Source organism: Poecilia latipinna, unplaced genomic scaffold (assembly GCF_001443285.1).
Source record: "Poecilia latipinna isolate Pla-1442-1.1 unplaced genomic scaffold, P_latipinna-1.0 Scaffold62, whole genome shotgun sequence".
Classification (NCBI taxonomy): Eukaryota; Metazoa; Chordata; class Actinopteri; order Cyprinodontiformes; family Poeciliidae; genus Poecilia; species Poecilia latipinna.
In genome coordinates, this window is record NW_015112678.1 from 279,887 (window position 1) to 289,640 (window position 9,754).

The 9,754-nt window shown below is 43.5% G+C and overlaps 1 long non-coding RNA gene across 1 annotated transcript; it reads left to right on the top strand.

Moving 5' to 3' along the window:
- Positions 1 to 6,540: 6,540 nt before the first annotated feature.
- Positions 6,541 to 8,142, top strand: LOC106963057 (uncharacterized). The gene is made up of 2 exons (XR_001428114.1): positions 6,541 to 7,527; positions 7,654 to 8,142. It is a non-coding gene; the product is annotated as an uncharacterized LOC106963057 (long non-coding RNA).
- Positions 8,143 to 9,754: the final 1,612 nt, after the last annotated feature.

The following is a 9,754-nucleotide window of genomic DNA, read 5'->3' on the forward strand; positions in this document are numbered from 1 at the left end:
ATTGCTTTTACAAATCAAAGTAAAGAAATGGATTTCTAAAAAATAATGTCAATACAAATATTTAATTTAAAGAAGTGATTGCACAGGTATTTACCCTCTTCAAAGAGACTGATCCATTTCCACAGAGGCCCAGCCAGTTGGTGCCATTAGTCTCACAATGAGTTAGAGCACCTGAGTACAATAATACTCTGCAATATAGATTTTCTTTAAATTACTTAATTTTAACAGGTAAATAATTGACGGTGAAACAATGTAGGGAAATAACGGCAGCTTCTGATTACAACAAAATATCAATGCTGTTGAGACAGTGATCCCACAACGCTCCCACATCACAAAAATATTTTCACCAGAGTCTCTGCCTTTTTCATGTTGGTGATGAAGCAAAAAGGGCAAATGTCAACATTCACACACACAGTCCTGACCTGTGTGGGCATGACCTCTAACCTTGTCCACATCACAGCAACAGTAAAAGTGCAGAACCTTACAGAAACATTTACTGACTGTGGGGGGAACTGTTTCTGAGAGTGAATAGGAGCCTCTATAATTGGCTCTGCGATTTGACCTTGCACCTGTTCAGCGTGCGGCATTAACAGAATGTGGGGTGAGGTGTTCGTGTGAACCCCCCGCCCCGTTCTTTTCAAGATCCCGTCGAGAACCTTAGACCAGTTTATCCCAGCTTTGTAGCCCTGAGTGAATTTAAGTCTTACAGTACGTTCACCTCAGTATGTGCAGAGATTCTCATGAGTGCGTGGTGTTATGAGGGAAAATGAGCGCGTGTGTGTGTGTGTGTAGCGCTCCCACATCAGTACAACTTTGAACCCCACCCCAAACCCCCACAGGGACAATGCAATCAAACGTCACCACAGGAACCTGTTATAATGATCGCTATCGAGTGTGCTAATTAATGCTGAATAGAGCTCATAAGCCGCATCCCTTTGCTAACAAATAATCCGATAGCACAGCATGGAGGCGATCCTGAGTGGCAGGGTCACACCCTTGGTGTAGAATCCACTCTAGTACCTGCAGATACATGTGAAGCACTCTTAAAACGTGTGCTGTAATACGAGGCTAAAAAAGCATGACGAGGCACAGAACTTGAGGGAATCATATCCTTATTTAAGAACCCTTAGGCTGTTTTCACTCCCCGCTGCTGTAAACAGTATCATTATTTATATCACCATTGCCTGTGAGGATGTGTGCAAACACCAAGAAAGCGCCACGTTTGCTGTTAGCCGTAAACATATTCAAACGCACACACTCGTGCACAACTGCGAGTCTCCTTTGAGATGTCAGCGATCTGCTCACGGTTTGGTGGAGCCATTGTTCAGAAGGGCTCATATTCTTTAACGGGGGCCCTTTTGTTGTTGTAAACAGCATGAATTTTTAATCCAGCCCAAGATTCTGGGTCGGTAATGAATGTGTCTCGGCAGCGAGCCTCTCTGGGGAGGGAGGCCCCTGGCTCCTGTTGCTAAGTTTCAGCAATGCCTGAAATCTGGAGGAATCGGCCTGATACGCCCAACCAATCCAGCACACAAACACACGTATTCCTACACATGTACGGCATGGGTGGCTGCATATGGATACGCGCCAGTGTTCATTTTGATGCCTAATCAAAGATCTATAGGTCAGTTCAAGACACAGTACACTCCACGAAATCTACAATAAATTTTAGCACTAGTTCTGATGTAGAAACTATGAAACATCACAATTTTGAGGCAGATTTCTCAACTTCAGTTTTTGCTAACTTTGACATGTAGGTACAAGCTTTTGTCCGATGCGATTTCTTTTCAAGAACTGTAATTAAGGAGATTAATCATTCATAATAGGAGCAGAGGCAGTGCCCTGTCGCTGTGTGAGAGAGCAGTCATTGTTAAAAAGAGCTTTAAACAGAGAAACAAAAACTACAGAACTGGCATTTTAACCTCAGTTTACCATCTTCCAATGTCCATTAGCAGAACCAGCATTACAAAAAGGGAATATCCATGTTTATATTCTGGAGAATATAATTCTAATTTCTAAAGACTACCAGCATTTTGGATATTTTATGGTGAGCCGAGATTGAAGCTGAAATTGAGCAGCACTACAATGTATTCAGCCTTCGTGTCATCTGCCAAGACCTGCGCTCTGTCTTCCTCCAAGACTTAACGTTGCTTCTGTATTTAGTGAATGTTCAGGCCCCTTACAGTGACTCATTTCAAAAATATTTGACAAGCAATAATTCCAGTGACTTAACTTGGTAGTTTTGTAGTCATTTGGGGATAGGCTCAAACGCATGTAAAGTTCTTACTGTTCTCAGAGAGCTACTGTGTTACTAAACCATTCACAGGTACCCATGTCCTAATGCAGCAGTCTCTCCCAGCTGCACTCGGAAGAGGTGGTCAACAACCACGTCAAGGCCGCAGAGAAGGCACACGTATGCAAAGCCACCAGCTGACTGGAAAGATGTTTTAGACTCCGAAATGACTCATAAGTTTGAAAACTAAAACTAGGTTTACGGAAACTAACAAAACTACAAAAAAACAAGGTGTTTTTGCTGCCTTCAAAAAAGGCAAAAAGACAAGATTTGTGACATGCTTGAATAAAACGCAGAGCTGCTTTCACATCTCTGTTTTCCCTGACTTCTCATTTAGAACCATACTAATGTTGAAAATAGCTAACTTCAAATCTTCTTCACCAAGCAAGAAGATTTGCTTTTCTTCCCCAGAGAAAAGTGTTGATGTCTGCGCAGCCAAGTTGCGCTTGGTGTTTATAAGAGATTTGGATTTTTTTTTTTTTAGTCTCTGACTTAACAGTCAAAACAAATAAAGCCAAAAATGACCAGATCTAGTCTCAGAATCATTTTCGCACTACATCTTCAGACAAATGTGCACAGGAATTGGAACTCTTTTTGGTTTGCAGAAACATGTCAACATTTTTCATTACATCTTTTCCCTTTCTGTCAAGTCTTTTCTTCTGGCCAGGCAGATTTAAAGAGGACCGTCTTTTCCGGCTTGCTTTTTGTCTGCTCAGAGGATCTATAGCTTCGATTCTGCACCAAAGGCTGTCACTCATTTTATTAGTCTAAGGCTTTCTTGTTCAATAATGTCAATTCCAAGCTGCCAACACTGATCTGGAGGAGCTCCTCCTCAATGAACACCCCCAAAGCAACCACGTGCTTCATGAAAACTTTCCTCCATCATTTTCAACGTCATAATCTTAGAAACACTCTCAGCTTACTTTGGAGACGACAGCAACACGGCTTGCCGATTCAGTTGCATGTTTCAGGGCAGCTAACAGAGTTTGCGACTGTCTCTAAGTTTTGACAGAAGCTTGATGTCTTGTTAAAAGCGAGGGGCCTACAACAGTACCGCTCATTTATTCCTTACTCTGTTACCGAAATGTTAAACTCTTATCTATAGGGAAAAATGGCACTTATGTGAAATTGTGTCTCAGAACAACTCTGCTCTCTCTGGAACATGTCAGAGAGAAAAAGAAAAAAAAAACCTCCAATGAAACTTAGAGACATGCACTTTGTGTCACGGTTAAAGCAAAGCATTGCTTTTTTAAGTAAAAGAGATGTGAAATTCTCTACTTTTCCTCTTTTTCTTCTTCGTTTTTTGTGGCCCTCCTCTCCCAAAGCGATTAAATTGCTGATTGATTTTTGTATCTCGGCTCGATTCCTTGCCCCTCGCTCTCCGTCTCTTGCCATTGATCCTCACAAGGCTGCTGACTCCAAAGTCAGAGGACCCATCCGCTCTGGCCTCCGGAAATGAACTTGTTAGATGGGCTGTGCGATTTATTGCTCATGAGGCCGGGGTGTCTCTTTGTGAATGTGTAAGAGTCTATAGGGGCTGACTGTGAGTGAATGCGTGCGTGTGTGTGCGCGCGCGTGTGTGCGTGTGTGTTGCGATGTTGCTTTCACAGGGCCTGGGATTTATTGCATGTCTGCATTTCTCAGAGTCTGTGCACAAGACCAAGTGCGCGTGCACGTGTAGCAACGTGTGGAATTTACATCAGTGTGAGCACCAAGGTATCATGTATGTCTAACTTGCTGGGTGTTTTACCTTCAGTGTAAAGATTTTAACCCTAAGTGACTGCATTTATTGTCGTTTTACCTTTTTTGTTTTTTGTAAAACCAACCGGTGTTGAAGTTTACAATTCAAAAAGCAGAGTTATAGATTTTGCTGAAGTCTTGTTTGAAAGCCTTCTGCTGACGCTGGATGATGTCAGCTCTACCTCGCGTTCTGAGGCGCACTGTTCACTGATCTGCCCAGCCTGCCTGCACGTGGCGTCAGACCCAGCTCTGTCCTCTGCTGCAGCCTCCACTGATGTATTGATTGGGTTCCATTTAAAAGCCCTGTTCTCCCAGCGTTATTTACTCCAATAGTAAATCTTTACAATGCCGTAAAGGACTGTTTTACACACTCTGGTTATACAATGTCCTGCCGCAAGGAACAGACAGACGTGTGTCAGGAGAAGAGAGAAGTAGAGAAGCGACAGGACCTCCAAAGAGCACCATAAGGTGTTACAGAACCTTAGAGGATACTCTGAACGAAGGATGTCTCTTCTGTCAACTTTAATAACCTCTCTGTCGTGCTTTACAACTAATACTTGTGTTTGTGGCTTAGCGTCTTCACTTGCCGATTGGAGGTCTGCAGAAAGTAATCTTATTTACCTCCATTTTGAATATCCACATTGTCATCAAAACACAATGCCTTGCAAATATTTTAAATACCACTTTGACTTGTCCGCATGTTGCCACAATGCAACCACATGCCTGAGTGATGTACAGAGATTTCTTGATAGGCCAACTCAAATTAGTGCATTGAAGTAGAACATGTCCATTGTAGACAGTTTTAAAGGTTTTATACAAATGCCAATCTGAAAAGTGTGGCATGTGCTTGTGTTCAGCCCCTATAAGTGAATACTTGACATTTTTCCTAATTTGTCTTTGTAAAACAGCCCAGCTGTCCCTCCAGTGAACTTCACTTCAAATGAAGCCTTGCTAACAAATCGCCATATTTAATCTAAACCCTTCTATTTTAGCTCTGGCTGAATATAAAGGGTCATTGTTGCTATATAAGATAAATTAAAGTCTTTTGCAAACTCTAACAAGCTTTTTTTTTTTTTAGGATATCTGACCAGCTTTGAAGTCCAAACTCAAGAAAAGCATCTCCACAGCATGATGCTGCCATCACCGTGTTTCTCCATAATAACGGACTAAACAGTTGACGTGCGGTACGAATTATCTACACTCTCTACAGGTAAATTCTGGTCTCATCTGACCAGAGAAACTTCTTCCACATATTCACTGTGCTTCTTATGGCAAACTTCAAACAAGACCTTCAAGAAAAATATATCTTTTAAAGGTACCTTGAGAAGACTTTTATATATAAATAACATAAAGTGAATTGACTTGAACCAGTTCAATTCCAGTTTTGCCCCACTGCAGGCAAAAGTGACTTTCCTCTTTGTATGAGCCTGGATCTAATTCTGTTGACATTTCCTTCATGGAGCAGTCATATTTACAAATTGCACACATGGACTCCATTTACCAGTCCTGACTGCGATTTGATGCGCTGAATTTTATTTCAAGGTCTTGAGTACAGAGAGCTAGAAACACATGGATGCCACACTTTTCAGAATTTTATTTATGAACATTTTGGAGACCACGTCTCACTGCTGCCGCGCGTCACAAATACCTACTGCCTTGCGCTGTTCAATCACATGAAACTGCAATAAAATACTTTGAAGTTTACGGTTGAAAACGTGACAACATGCAAAAGAGCTCAAGAGATGTAAGCAACTTAGCAGGTTATTTATTGTCTTTGGTATAATTGTATATTTGAAGAAGAATGATACACTTTCAAGAGAGCACTTATGCAAAAATGTATGTGAAGACGTCAAGCCCAAGCTTTGACAGGTGCACTTCAGAGGTCACTGTGCATCAGCGTAAATCCTTCCACTTGGATGTTGCTGGGGTCTTTATTTCATTAGAGGACTTATGCTAGCAATTCTGATCTCCACTGCCCACTGCGGGCCTTTAGCCTGACCCAGACACACACTGCTATCGGCCGCATGGCCAAATCACACCAGCAGTAATAATCACTTAATTTAGGAGCAGAAAGGTGGGCCACGCTCTGCCTTTATTGGTGTTGATGCCGAGCAGGCTTCAAAAAGCCACTGGGCCCGTGATTTATCTCTCTCTCTCTCTCTCTCTCTCTCTCTCTCTCTCTCTCTCTGTGGACCCAGAGAGTTTCAGGAACACAGTGAGGAAGACGTGGAGCGTAAATGAGTGTGAGGGAGAGGAAGGGTTGGAGTATGTGTCTTCCAGTGGGAGTTTAATAGTAGTTGGCTGTTGACTTTGGTGTACTTATTCTTTGATGTCAGTAACATGATCATCAAGGATCTCTTCCCTCAGCCCCCCTGCAGTAAGCTTTGCGCTGGCAGCAGAACATTCCACCTCACAAACTCCTCCAAGTTGAACTTGGCGGTCCAAATCATCCACTGCTGGTAGGGCTCGCTTGGGAAATCCAAGCTGAAATGTATACTTAAAAAAAGATCATTTGGAATAAACAATAAATAATTCAGGAGATGAGTTAAATAAGTAATAGTGTGATATCTATTTCTTTGGTGGCACTATTGCCTTGCTTTACTTATTAATGGACTTAATAGACACCATGCCTCGCCATGAAGGGCAAAGTCTAAGAAGCCCACAGTGAGTCTCTTGAAGTGAGTACTTAAAGGAAAGAGAAAGTTGCAGCTTTCTTCATCTTGCCCTGTTTTGTCCGTCTTTGGGAAGTGTTGAGACGTGGAGTACAGTCCAGAATATTTAATGTTTTTTTGGGGGGGAGGAGGGGGGAGTATTAAAAAAAAAAAATTATTATGAAGTGACATGAGCCAGCTGTGGGGATCCTGAATCCTCAATTCATACAACAAAACTCCCCTGTCCAGAATATCCTCCGTGCTCCAAAAATACCCTCCCCCGTAACATCCACCCTTCTCAGGGAGCAGATAGAATATCTTTCTCCATATCTGGCAACCATGACCACAAATTAAGACGGAGCTTCTGTAAAGCTTGTGTAGCTCTGGGATTTATGAGCCCCCAAAAGGAAACAGAAACTTTTCAAATTTTAATTCTGCGTGGGTGTGAACACTTTCGGTCCGCAGATAACTGTGATACTACGGCTTTCTTAAGCCGTCCCAGACCGAAGCGTTTCCTGAAACAGGAACGTTGGGAAGAATCCAGCCACACACTGTAACACCTCTGAGCCGAAAGGAAAAAAAATAAAAAATTGCTCCTGCAGTGGCTGTCAAGTGACTCATCGTTTCTTTTTTTTTCTTTTTTTTTTTTACAGTTCTGCAACCTGTTCACGTGTCGACTTTAAAATGCCTAATTGCAACAAGCAAAATGACAGGTAAGCTCACTCAAAGTCAGCCACAAGCCACAAAAAAAGTAAAAGTATCATTATGACCGTCTAATGGGCTCCCCTTCCTGCAATTCTCGGGTTAATACACAGAGAACGTTGCAGCTGGCAGGGAACTGAGGTGGGTGGGCTTAATGGTTTGTTGTTCGAGTGTTGACACCTTCTAATAAGTTGACAAATGTGTGCTTTAGTGGCCAGTCAACAACTTGCTAATATACGGCTAAAACACTTTCTTGTGCTGCTGCAGAAGGACTGAGGCAATGCAGGCTTTGCAGAGCAGCAGGAGTATTTCAGCAGACGGATGGACGGGAGCGCGCCGTCCTCCTGAAACACGGCCGACCGCAGCCAGAGGTTGTAAATCTGGCCGTGTCTGAACTTCAGCGCTGCGCGAGCATGCACCTGAACGCACCGTGCACTGCAATGCTGCAGTCTGGACCGGACAACAAACAACGCTGCACAAGCATGTTGATCAAATCCTAATTTTAATGTCAGCATTTTTTTTTTTCTTTTTGTTTATTTCACTCCAAACACATGCAGCTATATGTGTTCACAAGAGTGTGTTCCAGTGTGCAGGGCTATATTTAGGAGGATGTGGACCCCCCGAGCTAGAGCCGGTTTTGGCACCCTACCCACACACACACTTCTTTTACCCATGCAAATTTCAGCAGACTGAAAGCTAGGGACACACCAACTGCATCACTTCTTCAACTATTATAGCAACAATGTCAAACCTGTATTGGGCCACATAATGCATCAAAAGCGAAGCAAGAAATGTGGAGCATGTGCATGTGCGTGAGAGTATGAGGAAAAATCAAACAATCCAACTTTTAAGGATGGTCTGTGTCATTTCTACTGTTCCAACCACCAGAAGGTGAAAGTCCTGAAAGCAGAATTTAGGAAGGGATAACTGGAACCCAAATAACACACTGAACATTTGACCGGCGATGTTCATTTCACCATATTTGCAAAGTAGTTTCATGTAATCTATCATTTTTGCTTTGTGGCAGCACAATTACCTTGCAGCAATGAGGTCCTGGGGGTTTTCTACATGGACGTTCTCTATGTGGGTTTTCATTGCTTTTTGTGTTGCTATGGGCCTCAACAACAAAAAAAAAAGACAATTCACACCATAATCTTATTTCACATAGGGCTGAGTTAGTTTTGTTTGTAGTTTTTTTCAGTTTACTTTTCTTGATTCTTGTTCACTTTTCAAACTTATAGTTTACTAAGCAGAATATAACGTATTTTCCCATGGGTGTTTTTTTTTTTTTTTTTTTCTGGTAGCTTCAATTTTCAACAAAAGCTGTAGGTGGAGTCAGGTCATCTGTATTCTAAAGAGTCTTCAGTGCTAACATGCAAGGACGTCCACTTCCTCACTCCCTCACACATTCCTCACCTGATGCTTTGGGTGCAGAGAGGATAAAAAATATAGCCATGTCTCCCCCCTCTGGCCTGTGACTGCTGGAGACGAGGACGCCTTTCGCCTCCCATTTCCCCTGGTCCACAGGAGGCCCATCTCCACACAACTGCAGACCCATCTGTCTGCAGTTGGGTCTGCATCTGTCCCGCATGGCTAACTGGGCTCCTGTGTATTCACCGCTGCCGAGAAACAGAGAAGCAAAAGGGGTCGAGGGGTGGAGGTGGTGGTGGGGGTTTCAGGATCCAACATCTGGGAGCCATCAAGCCAAAAGAGCCTCAGATCCTGAGATTCCAGTCTCCGACCGCTCTCTCTCTCTCTCTCCTCAAGCCCCTAACTCCCCCCACTCCCCCTCCATACTACCTTTCCTCTCCATCTGTCTCCCTCCTTCACCTCTCCTTCCCCCTCCTCCTCTTCCTCTGCTCCTCTCGTCCCAGCTGCCCATCATTTCCCTGTCTCCTCGGCAGTGGGCCTAATCCAAACAGATTGTCTAACTGTTCCAAAAACATACTCCCTTTTCTAAGTCCACTCCCCTCCACCCCTCCGCGCTGCCCCCTTTTTGTCCTGCGTTCATCCCCGGGAACAGGCTCTCTCTTTCATGGTGGAGGAGCTGCCGGTGTCCGTCTGGTCTAGGTTAGCAGGTTACTGCTCCACATGACAATTTCAAGGAGAATAACCTAACTGGGCCCCAAAGCTCTTTGACAGATCCCCGATTTAATACTCAAGCACCATACATTACGCACCGTCTAACCCTCTCTGCTCCCTCTCCCTTCTTTCTTAACTGTATAGGAATGGCTGCAGCTGTGTGTGTGTCTGCGTGTGCATGGTTCAGAGCTCTTTTGTCTCAAGCACATAGTCCAGGCCAGCCTCCTAATTTCCACATGCTAGTGCTAGGTTAAGGAGAGATCCCCAGTAGGGTGCTTGGAAGCAG